We start from the raw sequence: 14,839 nt of genomic DNA on the forward strand, positions 1-14,839 counted from the left end.
ATTTTTTCACAATTAAACAACGATTTCTTGTTGTTATTGTGTTATTTGCAGATTCAAGCAGCATATATGCACATTTGACAGCTCCTCCTTGTGGACATGAAGTATATCTGCATTAATGATTGACATCAGTGGAAGGAAAGGAAGAGGAGCGCTTGGCCTTTCCAAACCATGTTGTCCTGGTATTGTTTGTCCAACGTTCATTCCCATTACAGGAAGGCACAATATATCCCACTCTTGCTTTAAAATGAACTGATAAAGCTGAGATACGCGTTGATGAAGGGAATATGCTTTGATTGTTTGTGGGATCCTCCAGCTGTGGAAAGTGATGGGAGAACATGAGCTTTATGAAACTGAATCAAATGAACCGATTGCTTTGCAAGAACGATTCACTGTTTCGAAGCGCTCTAAACACCGCACGCTAGTGACACCTGCTGGTCAAAATGGTGTAAATGCAACGAGAAGACATCTAAACCATGTGTAATGACACCCTGTATATTACAGTGTCTTTTAGTAAATGTATTCTACAAATAATTAAACACAATTATATATGAAGAGTATGTACAAACTTTGTAATATTATAAATTGTCAAACCAGGCCAATTAAATATTATTATATTTCCATTTTTATGTTATGCACATTTTTGTTCGTCATTAAAACTGAACCTGGATATAAAACTGACCCAGATCAGTTTGTCGCAGTTTGTTTCATGGGTTCACCTGATGGTCACGAACCCCCTAGTGGTGAACCACAGAAATGTCCAAATGTTTCGAAACAGTATATGACATAAAGAAACCTTGTCAATAACAATACTCGGCCAGTTTGATGCTCACTTTGAAACACTGATTCAAAACAAAAGATTGATAACAATTTTGAAGCTTCATGATGCTTGTCAGTATATAAAAAGTGCATAAAAGACCATAAATCACACTAAAACACCAGTACATATTCTGTGGCTCAGAGGATAATTGTCTGTTTCTCGCACATGAGAGTTTGGGCTCAAATTCCACAGTTGCTAAGAGTTTTTCATCAAAAAATTTCCAATAAAACCCATCAAAACCCCTCTCAAAACTGACCAGAGTCAGTGGCACAGGAGGTAAAGTGTTGTGATTTCATCATGAAGACCCAGGTTCAAATCCCATTATTGTTGAAGTTAAACCTCACAAATTGCGTTATATTCATCAAAATTCCCCAAACGTCAGCACTCAGTGTGAGAGCCATGATGGTGCAGTGGCTAAACACATGTTGACAGCAGATTGGGTTGTGATAAAGGCTTGGGTTCGAACAACAACTCAGCAGATCACATGTATGTGAGAACTCATGCAGCAGAACTTTAACTAGTTTATTGGAAAATCCCAGCTCACATACAGGTGAAATATAAGTTCCCGCACATGTTCATGTTCAGGCTCACAGGTTAAGAGCGCTACCTCACGGGTTCAGAGGTTGCTGGTTCAATCCCAGCCAGATGAAGGAATGGTGTGGGCGAGAAGGCGCAGGAGATCATGGGGTTCCCCTAAGCTCCAGCATGATGTCCAGCAGGGGTTATGCTTTTGCCTGGAAAAACTTTAATTAGTAGAGTAAAAAAAAAAAAAAGAAAAGAAAATAAGAAAAAAGAAGTCTTACTGAAAAATCTTGTGATTCTTTATCTAATTGCTAGTCCAGGTTTGGTTGAAGGCTACAGTTTGTCCGGTCAGAACAAGGATGTCTCACTCAGATTATAATCCAAATCTTGGTTTATTACATGTGCATAGATGTGTGGTTCTGTGAATACAAAATACAAATATAAATATGGATATAAACATATATAAAACAAACACAATATTAATAAAGCTTACTTAATAAAATACTGATCAATAATGGAAAACATATAACACTATTACAATATCTATTATGAAATACTTGAATAAATGGAGTTTGTGTTCAATACAATGCAAACTATGTGTGTGCGCTAACACTGGGCATGAGCTGTGCACGTGAACATGGCTGCTGCTGCCCGTGCAAACTAAGATGTAAACAAATTAGAGCGCATGCGCGCTACCTGAAATGCGACCGTGCATATGCGTTTATAAGTTACAAATATAACTAATACTGACAGCGAATGGCATACATAAATATGGAATGTCAGTAATGTCATAGCAGCAGAACATAATCAAGTAATCAGACAATTTAAACTATACAGGCTAAACAGCGTTCATCTTAACATGCGCTGAGAATGCTCCGTAATGATTACTTACAGTGTGATGCACGCACACGCACAATCAATAAAAACCTCCTCCGATTTGGATTATAACTATTTACTTTAAACTACAACTATATACAATATTCAGCCGATCTCCCTTTCCCATTATCAACCACCTGATCTCTTCTCTGTCACTTCGCGAACTCTGGTGGAAAGTTTTGGAATAGTCCATTTTGCGCTGAATGACAGGGTGACTGGGAGAGTCCATTTATCAAAGGGGGACACTTTTCTACAGCCGCCCCCAAATTCACAGTGTGAATTTGCCAACCTAAAGTGTCTTTGTTAGTCAGGGAGAGGGGGCAGACAAATAATCTTGGTTACAGGCCGGGTGTAAGTTCTGTCTTTAACTTCTACTTCCACAGATCTGACTCTCTTGTCTAACCCAGGAAAACCTGAACAATTCTCCCTACAGGCCAAAGAGCACGGGGCAGTTGCTGGTCCACGATCATGACTGTGTCACCGACCTGCAGGTCAGCTTCTTCCGTCTTCCATTTCTGTCTAATCTGTAGGTTGGGTAGGTAGTGCCGAATAAAGTGCCTCCAAAATGGTCAGCCAAGACTTGGCTATGTCTCCATCTCTTACGGCTCAGGAGTTCAGAGTCTTGGTATATCACCTGTGGTAATAAGGCATCTCGCCGCCCCATCAACAAGATGTTAGGAGTCACTGGATCTGGATCTGCAATGTCCGAAGAGGTGTAGCCGATGGGTTTGGAGTTGAGGATTCCTTCTATCTCTATGAAGACCGTTCTCAGCACTTCTTCTGTAACAGTCTGGGCACCAATGGTGACATACAGTGCAGCCTTTAAAGAACGAATTTCTTCTTTCCCAACATCCACCGAAATGAGGGGAACTGGGTGGATTGAAGATGAATCTGATCTGTTGGCTGGCGAGTTGGGATTGGAGCTCAGGGTGAAGGGCGCTAAATGACTCTTTTAGTTCCCTCTCTCCTCCTTTAAAGTTTGTACCTTGGTCTGCAAGCAGCTCAAAGGGTTTACCACGTCTGGAGATGAATCGTCGTAAAGCCATCAAGAAGGAATCTGTGTCCATACTAGTGAGTATATCAATGTGGATGGCACGGGAAGTCATGCATTTGAAGATGATCCCCCATCTTTTTTCATTCCTGCGTCCCACCTTTATGGTGTAGGGTCCAAAACAGTCTACACCTGTTGAGTAGAAAACAGGTTTATGGATCCTCAGTCTGGCAGGTGGAAGGTCTGCCATTCTGGGGGGATGTGGTTGTCCCCGCCATCTCTGACACTCTGGACACTGTCGTTGGTGGTTTCGTACTGCGGCACGTCCCCGTATCATCCAGTATTTCCTCCGAAGTTCAGCAAACACCCTATCTGGTCCTGGGTGATGCAACTGATTGTCATAGTCCCTGATTATCAATTTGGTGATCGGATGATGGGAGTCAAGGACAATAGGATGTATAGTATCTTCCTCTAGCTGGCTGGTCTGACGGAGGCGACCGCCAACTCGTATGAGTTCGAGGTCCTCATCAAATTCAGGGGCTAAGCACAGCAAACGACTATTTTTTGGCAAAGGTTTACCTGCTCTGAGGTAGGATAGTTCCTCTGGAAATGACTCAGTCTGGCTTTGACGAAGGACTGCGAGTTCTGCCTTTCTGTAGTCATCTGCTGTTGGGATATGAGTGGCCGTCCCGTTGACATGGTGGATGTAAGCCTTAAGTAACTCTGGAAGTGTCTGGTACTTCTGTGGATCGGGAGTAGGTGGGGAGGAGATTGATAGACCACAGAAGGTTAGTTTTCTCAGTTCACCATCTTGGTCAAGGGTCTTTAACGGCGACGTCTCTGGCCAGTGGTCAGTTGTTTGTCTAAGAAATGTTGGCCCTTTGTTCCATCTGCTTTTCTGGCCTATGTCACAGAGAGATTTTCCCTTGGTGATGTCATCTGCGGGATTCTCCTTTGATGGCACATACCTCCAGTTATCAGACTCTGTGAGTTCCTGGATTTCTGCCACTCTGGTGCCTACGAACACTTTAAAACGACAGGATTGTGATAGTAGCCAGGTAAGAACAGTTGTGGAGTCAGACCACAGAGTGACACTGTGGATGGGCAAAGTCAGCTCGGTCTTTAGGACTTTTGCGAGTTGTGCACCTGTGAGTGCTGCACATAGCTCCAACCGTGGAATGGTTTGCTGTTTTTTCGGGGCTACCCGAGATCTAGCAGCAACAAAGGCTACTTCCACTTTACCTTCAGAGTTTTCAGTTCGTAAATAAGCCACAGAACCATAGGCTCGTTCTGAAGCATCGCAGAAAATGTGTATCTGCCTTATGCTGGTAGGGTAATCCAGTTCTTTACTGCAGTAACACCTGGCCAAGCAATGTGCTGTAGATCATCCAGCTCACTCTCCCAAGCTTTCCACAAGTTCAACAGTTCCTCAGGCAGTCTGGGATCATCCCACTCTCTTTTCTTGTCCCATAACCTCTGTACAATTACTTTGGCTCGTGTTGTGAATGGCACAATATAGCCAATGGGGTCATATTGACTAGCGAGGATATGGTATATGCTCCGCATAGTTGGAAGTGGGTGGTCTGTCTGACGTTGCTTATAGGAGAGGGTGTCTGATGAGCAATGCCAATGTAACCCAAGAGTTGACTCCTGTGCATCTTGATGACCTTCGCTTAGCCACTGGACACTACTTTGAGATTGAGCATCAGCTGGCAGGTGGCTGATGACTGATGGATCATTACTCGCCCACTGTCTTAAGTCAAAGCCTCCTGAACTTAAGAGGCTGCGGAGTCTGTCAACAAGATCTTTTGCTATTTCATTTGAGGTGAAGCTCTGAAGGCAGTTGTCAACATAAAAAGATCTCTCTACTGAAAACCGTGTGTCTTCAGACTCGCTGTGATCCAAGACGTGCTTCTGTAAAGCGAATGTTGCACAGCAAGGACTACACGTTGTTCCGAAGGGTAGAACTTGCCATTCATAAACATCTGGTGCCTGGTCTCTCTGAAGATCTCTCCAAATGAATCTCAGTAGCGATTTGTCTTCAGGCAAAAGGTGTACCTGGTGAAACATTCCACGAATGTCACTACTAATGGCAATGGAATGTTCTCGGAAACGCAGAAGTACTGCCAGTAGAGAAGGACTGAGTGGTGGACCTGGGAGTAAGTACTCATTCAGGTTGTGGCCTTGGTAAGTGAATGAGCAGTTGAAGACGACCCTTTTCTTTCCATTGTGCTCTACCAGATGATGTGGAATGTACCAGCTTTCTCTGGAATGGTCCACTTGTTCAGGAGAGAGTTTTGTGATGTAGCCAGCTTGCTGTAACCTGACTATCTCCTCTTGGTAGGCTGCCGCTTGATCAGGATTCTTGTTCAGCCGATTCTCTATTCCCCTTAATTGTGGCAGGACAGCTTCTTTTGGTGCATGTAGACATGGCATACCTTTGGCACGTAGAAGAGGGGTAGCATAGCGCTGGATTCCTTTAACATCCACTCTCACGGTTTTGTTCTGGAGAATTTGGATGGACTCTTGGTCTTGCCTTGACCTTGTCAGTACTTTCTCGTTCCGATATGGAAGAATGTCCATTTTCCACAGTTTCTCCACATCTGCATAGAGGTCGTTACTGGACCGTAAGCTGGTGAAGAGACATTGCCGTGGGGAAAGTCTGCTGGTTAGCTCTTGTGCTGGGCCCTGTAGTGTCCATCCTAGGCGTGTTCTCACAGCAGCAGGGCCACCAGGTGGACCCAGTCTGACTGGTTCTATGGGTGTGATGAGGTGAGGGCAGTCAGAGCCAATGAGGACTACTGGTTTCACTTTGTGAAGATGCTGCAGTGGCAGGCCTGCAAGGTGCTTGTACTTCTTCTGGAGTACCCGGACAGGATGCGTGTGCTCTGCTAAACTCAGGCTGTTGGCTGTGAAGGCACTCCGTATCCTAAAAGCCTTACAAGGGTTAGTCACTGAAGACACAGTGAAGGTCACAGCCGCCCCGTGAATGGTCTGTGTGTCTTGCCTGACTGTACGAAGAACCAAGTCCTCTGGCTGTCCCTTTAGATTCAACTTCTGCACTGCCTCGTGTAGGATAATGGTCCGCTCTGACCCATCATCTAGAATTGCATATGCTTCCATGGATTTGTTACCATTTTGGAGCAGAACTTTAGTCACCTTCAGTAGGATTTTGTTGTCACTAGTTGGACGATCCACATACAAGACTGCACTGGCTGGAACTGCTTCTTCTGTGGATCTACTTTGGTCGTTTACCTCATGTAGTGCCTGGAGATGCTTCCTGTTACAGGATGGACAAAGGGCTTTCAGTGTGCAGTTGGCTGCATGATGACCACGCCCACAGCGCCAGCATCTGTTTTGGCCTTTAATCCAAGTCACCTTCTGCTCCTTGCTGAGTAACTTGAAATTTTCACAGCCATTCAGGAAATGTCTGTTGTTGTCGCAGTATGGACAGTAAGCGTTCACCCCTTCTCTCTTAGCAGCAGCTGGTTTGGGTGGATGAACTGGTGATGCTGGGCTGGCCTTTGGTTTCTCTGTACCAAGGAGGATGGTAGTGGGTTTGCGGGGTTGCCTGGAGTCTCTCCTCATCTCCCTTCTCTGTAGTAATGACACCTTTGACTGACTGGTATAATCTGTATGGTCCTCCTGAACTTGAAGCTCGTACTCAAGCCAGTCTGCAAAGTCTAGCAATGTGGGGATGGTGACATGAAGTGGATGAGTGTACCTCTTGAAACTGGACCTGAGGTCATGTGGCAGTTTGCTCATCAGTCTGGATACATGTGACCCGCATTCCAGCTCGACCTTGCCTTTCTGGCCCAGTTGTTCCAACATACTAACCAGGGAACGCACTTGGAGTCCAAACATGCGAAAGGCTTTCACATCTCCACTGCGGATGTTTGGTCCATCCATCAGTTCTGCAATGCGTTGTAAGGCTAACTGATGGGGCTGGCCATACATCTTATTGAGGGCTCTCATGGTGTTTGTGAAAGGGAAACTTGAGTTGCTGTACGAGTCTGCCACAAGTAATGCTTCCTCCAACTTAAGATGGTCAGTGAGGATCTGGTACTTGAATCGCTCGGTTGCATCCTCAGGCAGAATGTTCTCCAATGCTATTCTCAGTCTAGAGAACTCTCTAGGATCAGAGGATGTTAGGAAGGGAATGGTTGGAGCAGGGCCTCTGTACATTTTCTCTTGAGTTGATGGAGGTTGGTAATAAGCTCGTCTGTAGTCTAGATGAGGAGGTGCCATCCACTCATATGCTGGGGTCTCGGACTGAGGATATGGAATGTACTGGGAGGAACGAGAGTACCTGGGCTGAGGTGGGTCGCTGTAATGCACTTGTGGTGACACTCTCTCACGCATTGAACCAGAAATGTCCATATTTCTGAAATCCTCAGTTAATCCGTGGGCCTCATCAATCGTAGCTGGGTGCAGTTCTCTCATTGAAGTAGGTGGCGATGGTGGCTTTGTCCGGGGGGCTGGAATTGGACGGAACCGTTGTGGAGTCTCAGGGCTCACCAATGGAGTAAAGTGACTTGGAGATGGCACTTGTGAAGTCACTGGCCTGTAGTGGGCTTCTCTTTCTGACTTAAGACTTTGAAGCTCCTGATGTAACATAGCATTCTGTTGTCGCATCTCCTGCAACGCCGAAATAACCTCTGGAAGCTGACTGGTTTGTCGCCGCAAGTCTGCATTCTCTTGTTTCATCAACTGCAGCATGGCTGTAAGCTCTACTTCCTCTTCTCCTCGCCCATCAGATGCACTTTGCCAATCATCTCTCAATGTCCACTTATCATAATCAAACTCTTGACTGACAGGAGAAGTCGATCTGGTGCGTGCTACCATACTTGGTGACTGGACTCTGCTTTGGCTTCAGTCTGGGAGTGGCTGTCGATGTGGCAATGGCTCACCAAGCTCGTAATCCACTAAATGAGTTGGTGGGTTGATCCGTCTTCGTGGACGCACAACAGGGGCTTCTCTCTCGGGTTGAGACATCTCTGTAGCAATTCACTGCCTCCGGCTCGAAGGACCATGAAAAATCTTGTGATTCTTTATCTAATTGCTAGTCCAGGTTTGGTTGAAGGCTACAGTTTGTCCGGTCAGAACAAGGATGTCTCACTCAGATTATAATCCAAATCTTGGTTTATTACATGTGCATAGATGTGTGGTTCTGTGAATACAAAATACAAATATAAATATGGATATAAACATATATAAAACAAACACAATATTAATAAAGCTTACTTAATAAAATACTGATCAATAATGGAAAACATATAACACTATTACAATATCTATTATGAAATACTTGAATAAATGGAGTTTGTGTTCAATACAATGCAAACTATGTGTGTGCGCTAACACTGGGCATGAGCTGTGCACGTGAACATGGCTGCTGCTGCCCTCACCAATGGAGTAAAGTGACTTGGAGAGTCCATTTATCAAAGGGGGACACTTTTCTACACTTACCCATCCATGAGCAGATCCCATCATCACAGCCAATGTCAGTCCACACGTCCCTCGATGTAACGGTCCAAACGCATCTCTTTTTCTGTATGGAAAAGACATAAATCAACAAAGACGTTACTCCATATTGTATACTCCAGCTAACATGATAAAAGCATATCTTTGCTTGCATGAAGTTTAATGAGAAAATACTGATTGGCTCTGATATTTTCAAACAGAACAAGTTGATTTTTAGTCTTTAAAGCCTTTAAATCTGCAGTGACTGCAAGTGTTTAACTCCATAGCAGCTTCTTTTAAAATTGTTAGGTTAAAGTATATTTTACCTATTGTAATTATAGGTAAATCAATTAAAAAACAGTTTTAATTAGGGCTGCACGATTAATCGCATGCTATTCTCACGCGCATTTCGTCAGTAAAGCCGGTTCCCTGATTACCGCTAAATCGCCATCACCTGCTTTCAAATGAAGCGGCATTTAATAGACAGAGCCGTAGATCACTGAAAAGCCACGCAATATCGCGTTCATATCGCAGATGAATCGCCTGCGATAATGAACGCGATATTGCGTGGCTTGTCTGTGAACTACGGCTCTGTCTATTAAAAGGCGCTCCGTTTAAAAACAGGTGATGGCGATTTAGCGGTAATCAGGGAACCGGCTTTACTGACGAAATGCGCGTGAGAATAACATGCGATTAATCGTGCAGCCCTAGTTTTAATAAAAATTCTCAGACTGATTCTGGGATGACTTTAAAACCTTTTCAAGGGTGTCAGCAGAATAAAATATTACAGTCCAAAGAGCATGAAAAATTAGGTTTAAGACTGAGAATGGTCTCAAAAATCATCTAAAGTAAGACCAGTCTGCTTAAAGTCTTATACAATTAACTCAAAAAATAAATAAACAAACTGCTCATACTACATTATCATGAAGATTCGGAGCACAAACGAATCAGTGTATCGAATCTGCTGTTCGGAGCGCCAAAGTCACGCGATTTCAGCCGTTGGCAGTTTGACACGCGATCTAATTCATGATTCGATACACTGATTCATTTATGCTCCGAATATTTTTTGAAATCGGCCATCACTAAAGTCATTATTTTGTTTTTTTGTTGCTCCAAAAATTGCTTTATTGCTTCAAAAGTTGCTTTATAATATTAATATTGAACCACTGTACTCACATGAACTGATTTAAATATGTTTTTAGTACCTTTATGGATCTTGACAGAGGAAGTGTCCATTGCTCCCTTTGCAGGCCTCACTGAGCCATCGAATTTCAACTAAAATATCTTAATTTGTGTTCCGAAGATTGACAAAGGTTATACGGGTGTGGAACGGCATGAGGGTAAGTAATAAATGACAGAATTTTCATTTTTGGGTGAACTAACCCTTTAAACATATATAAACATTTCTGTAATACATTTTCATTTTAATTTTGCAACTTATGCTTTAAAATGCTTTAAATAATTATATGTTAAAATTAGTGTAGGAAATAGAAAATGTAAATGTTATTATTGAATTTGAATGGTCATTTTGCTCCAACCATGGCACATGGGTATGGAAAATGTCAATTTAAATACAGAAATTCATTGCCATTTTACATATTGCATTGCCATTTTGCATATTACATTTCAAATTGAAAATTGCTACATGGGTCATGTGTCTGTAACATCACCCGTAGGTTTCTGAAGAGCATTTTTGATGCCTAAAGTGGGCCGTTGCCATCTTGGCAGCGAGTCCCTTCCAGATAACTGAAAACGATTGCTGAAAGTAAGCTCAGGCAAAGGAGCTATCTATCTAAAATATTTATAAGATAACAAGTCATATCATTTGAAAGTTCTAAAGGTTTACTATCAATCTACAGTATCTGTTTTACAATATAGATGCTCCAGCGACGGGACTTCAAACCTTTGTAATGAAATTGTGATTGCGAGATGAATCCAGTCTGACGCACATGGGTTAAAAGTCCATGAGCGTCCATTGAAAAACGTCCACAAAAGCATTATATCCATGAAATATTGATATTGTCCATTGTTTGCATCACATTTCTTCAGAACGATCTGCTCTCCATCATCGTTCTTCAAGAAATTATGCAACCTGAGCAGCGTTTATGTTGTAAAACTGTCTGCGATCATACTGGACTCTCACAAACAAATGAGCCTGTGTCCAAAGTATAATTTTTCAAAATAGTGAAGCAGTTTTAGTTATAATATCCAACTTTTGTCCAATGCCAAGACGATCCAAACAACGTGTTCTGTTTATCTTCCGCATGCGTACATCTGTCTTGAACATTAACTGCACAGCAAGCCATATTATTTGATAATTGTATGAAATAATCCCCCAAAAAAAGCACAAACATGGCAGAGATTCCAAGTTCAGCGGCTGTAATCCTCAGAGCCACAGAGATTGTGCTGATAACGTGTTTTTAAGTTCTTTGAGGTGCTTTATTGATATAGTGACAATGCAATGTAAAAATATGAAATTTGTAACTGTGATTTTATAGTTAGGCCTATTATTTAGGAAGAAAAATTTGGAATAATAAAAATAATGAACATAAATTACATAAAAGTACAAAATAGAAATATATTGGTAGTTTCTGTTGTTTTCTTTGAAGTGTAAGTAATGTTAATTTAACCTATCACTCTCATACCACTTTTAAATATTGAAAACCTTTAATTGAACAATCCTACATGACCTACAGTTTCAATTTTAAAATATATCTAAGAATTTCTGTTTACACATTTATCTTGCAAAAAGCACATACATTTTAACATTTACATCTGAACAAGTTTGTTGAGCATATACAGCTAAACTAGTGTTATAGTCAAGACCACCTAAACCAAGACCAAGTTGAGACCAAGACAAGACCAAGACCAAGGCAAGTCGAGACCGAGTCAAAACCAAGACCAGACTAGCACTCCTCAAATTCATCTGAAAGATCCACATTTACTGCCTGAGAAATGTCTTATTTTTAATCAATAATTACAATTAGAATAATAAGACATTTTATAGAGCTGTTACCAATCAATTGAAATCAATAACAACAAAATTCTTCTTTACATTTGTGACACAAAAAAACAATATCATGCCCTCTTTTCTTGTGATATTGCTTAATTATATCATATGTTATAATATAAATATCAAGATCTTATACAAGTACTTTTTTGCAATCATATCTTTAATTTTGTGCGCATTTATATTCATTTTTGTGACATTTTTGACACCATCCATTGTTGATTTCTGACCTGGCACAACAGTAACAAAATAAATGAAATTAGAAATAAGTTATTGATTGCATTTGAAGCAGGAAGTTTTACATTCAATCACATTAATGTTAACAAAGAAATCAAGACAAGACAATGCAACAGCAATTTAGCGATATCCCCGCAGTTGTGGTCTGGTCATGAAATAAAATCCTGAGTCCTTTTAGTCTGAGACCAAGACCAAATGTGGGTGAGACCAAGACCTTCAAAAAATGGTCTTAAGACTGGTCTTGAGTACTACAACACTAGGCTAAACTAAAAGATAGAGAAAAAGCAGTTTAACACACCTGGGTTTCTGCCAGAAGACTTGAAGAGCTACAGTGTCTCCATGGTCATGTGACTGGATGTTAATCTTCTGCTCAATGACTCAAATGAGCAGCCAGAGTCTCAACCCAAGCCTATATTACATAGAAAACATGCATATTATACAGTTATTTAATGCTGTAAAGGCTGACATATAAGTCAGAAAAATCAAAATGTGTTAAATTAAACAGTTTATAAGTTTATTAAAACTTTAGGTTTATTTGGTGCAGTTGTTGATATTTATATGGCCAAAAAGTAAGATGCAATTCTGATAGCTTGTAATGTAAATCAATAAGATCTTTATAGACTACATAAAATGCATATAAATATTAGTTGTCACTCAATATTTCCCAATAATATGTCTTAGTATGATGATATTTAAATGCTTGATCGAGCTTATCAATTGTAGTTGTCACCGTGGAGCAAAACATGCAATACAATGATAGTTGGAAAGATGTGCAAATTAATAATCCTGTCGTCGTTTATTAATGCATACTTAATGTCCACAAGAGGGAGCTGTCAAATGTCCAGTATAAAACAAAACATTTGAGTACATTGAGTAATTGTACTGACACAACAACAAAACGTTAATTGATAAAGATAACGTTAAATCAGAAGCTTAAAACATCTATTTTACTAATAAACAAATCATTCAAAAAGAGTCTTGATCTCTTGTCCCGTATTTTATTTGTGTTTGTATTTCGGCCATGAGATTTTCAGTTCAACACATCAGACATTTTATCTGTCTTACCCTTCCAGCTGAGAGCTGAGTCAATTAACTAGTAGATTCTGCTGGTCCAGATCCTGACAAAATCATGGATTTGCTTTAATATATATGACTAAAAATGCGTATTCTATCATCAACGACTCGCACTGTTCTTGTTTGGCGTTTCAAGCGGCGCAGTTCGCCATCCGCTCCACTAGGGGGCGGAAGCGGGATTCACGTTCAGCATGACACCTTTGGATTCATGTCAACAACATGACACCTGATGACAGTTGCCACAACACCTTCTGATAGTTTTAAGGACATTAAAGTAGAAATCCTGCAGATGACAGCTCAGTGACAGACTCTCAACCGCACATATTTCAGCTCATCTGCAAAAACAACCGACACACACTGTAATAAAGTGCAGGAGGAATCCAGACTCACCTGTAAGTCACGTTGCGTTTCTCTAAAGTCACTACACTTTTTGTATTTAAGTCATTAATTAACGGTTTATCGATGTATGCATTTATCTGATATGTCAAAGCAGGATATAACATGCTTATGTTTAGTATTTGGGTGATGCTGCTTGTTGGTCATTCTCTGCCCAAGTCTAATCCTTAAAGGACTAACTTGTCTTTTCCATGTCTGAAGGCAATATGTTCTCTTTGTTACTTGGTAAAAAGAAAGCTTGAGAACCAAATGAATGTGTGTTGTGAGGTAGTAAACACTTACCTGTCATATGTATTTACTACTCTACAACACACACTCTTCCTGTCCTCTTGGTTGAGGGAGAGATTGTAAAACATGTTTTTTTTATTTTTTGTCCCCAGAAGCACAGAGACTAACTGAAGGCCATAACCTCGATTTCAACACCTCGTGAGTCCCATAGAATTCATTTGACATTGAAAGATGAAGCACATATTAAGTGAACATTCACATAGTTCAGTGCAGAAGTGTGAAGCACGACATACACTATATTACTGAAGCATCAGGCGATACAGTGTGAAAAAACACTCAACAGTGGGAGGGTTGGTTTTATGAGTTTGGTGGCTTTGGTGACAGTAGGTAATAGCATCATTGCAACTAAAAAAAAGTGAAGGCTGGAATACACAACATGACTTTTTCCATGATTTGTAGTCTGGAGGAACTTAGCTTCAGGCTCTGATTCCATCCTGTCTGGGCGTATTAAATGTGTTTGATATTTTGAGCCGATTTTAGAAAACGTATATTTTATTTGTCATACATCCCCTAGGTACATGTTTTACGTAAGTTTGTTGTTTTTGGTACAATTTGAACATCTGGTAGTGTGTGATCTTCAGTCGTATGCATGCCCAGTAGTATGCCCAGTATTTTTCTGTAACCATTTTCTGTGAAATAATTAATATCAACATATGCCACATATTTTACTACGATTATGGTTACTTAATCACATCAATGTCAGTTGACGTATGAATATTTAAACAATCTTTAGACACTAATTTAAAATTTTTTTTTTTTCAAACTGTGTGCATATGTTTTCTCTTTAAATGTTACAAAGAACATCTTTATTTATGGCAAGTTGATGGTCTAGTGGTCAGAGCTGATGGTATGAAAGCTAAGATTAATGGAGGAGACCAGGGTTCAAATCCCCCCTCTGCTGTTGATTTAAATGAGTGTAAGGATCTTTACCAAAAAAAAAAATGTTTTATATTTTTGAAGGTGAGATTCAAACCCAAGCCTATATCATAGCCTTGTCCACAGCCAAAGTGTGTTTAGCCTTTAGTGCCATCATGGCTTTCACACTGAGTGTTGGTGTTTTAGTCACTTTTTTGGATTTAATGACAATTTAATGTAAGCAATAGTGAGATTCGAACTCAGGACTCCTAGATAAAGATGCATCATTTTTATCACCTGAGCCACTGAG

At 40.8% G+C, this 14,839-nt stretch overlaps 1 long non-coding RNA gene across 1 annotated transcript; it reads right to left on the reverse strand.

Annotated features, from left to right (window-relative positions):
- Positions 1–23: 23 nt before the first annotated feature.
- Positions 24–13,131, reverse strand: LOC137023912 (uncharacterized). The gene is made up of 4 exons (XR_010895593.1): positions 12,982–13,131; positions 12,215–12,325; positions 8,676–8,757; positions 24–1,551 (listed from the first exon to the last, which is right to left on the reverse strand). It is a non-coding gene; the product is annotated as an uncharacterized lncRNA (long non-coding RNA).
- Between the last annotated feature and the right edge of the window lie 1,708 nt (positions 13,132–14,839).

The sequence above is a fragment of the Chanodichthys erythropterus genome, chromosome 8 (assembly GCF_024489055.1).
Source record: "Chanodichthys erythropterus isolate Z2021 chromosome 8, ASM2448905v1, whole genome shotgun sequence".
Taxonomy (NCBI): Eukaryota; Metazoa; Chordata; class Actinopteri; order Cypriniformes; family Xenocyprididae; genus Chanodichthys; species Chanodichthys erythropterus.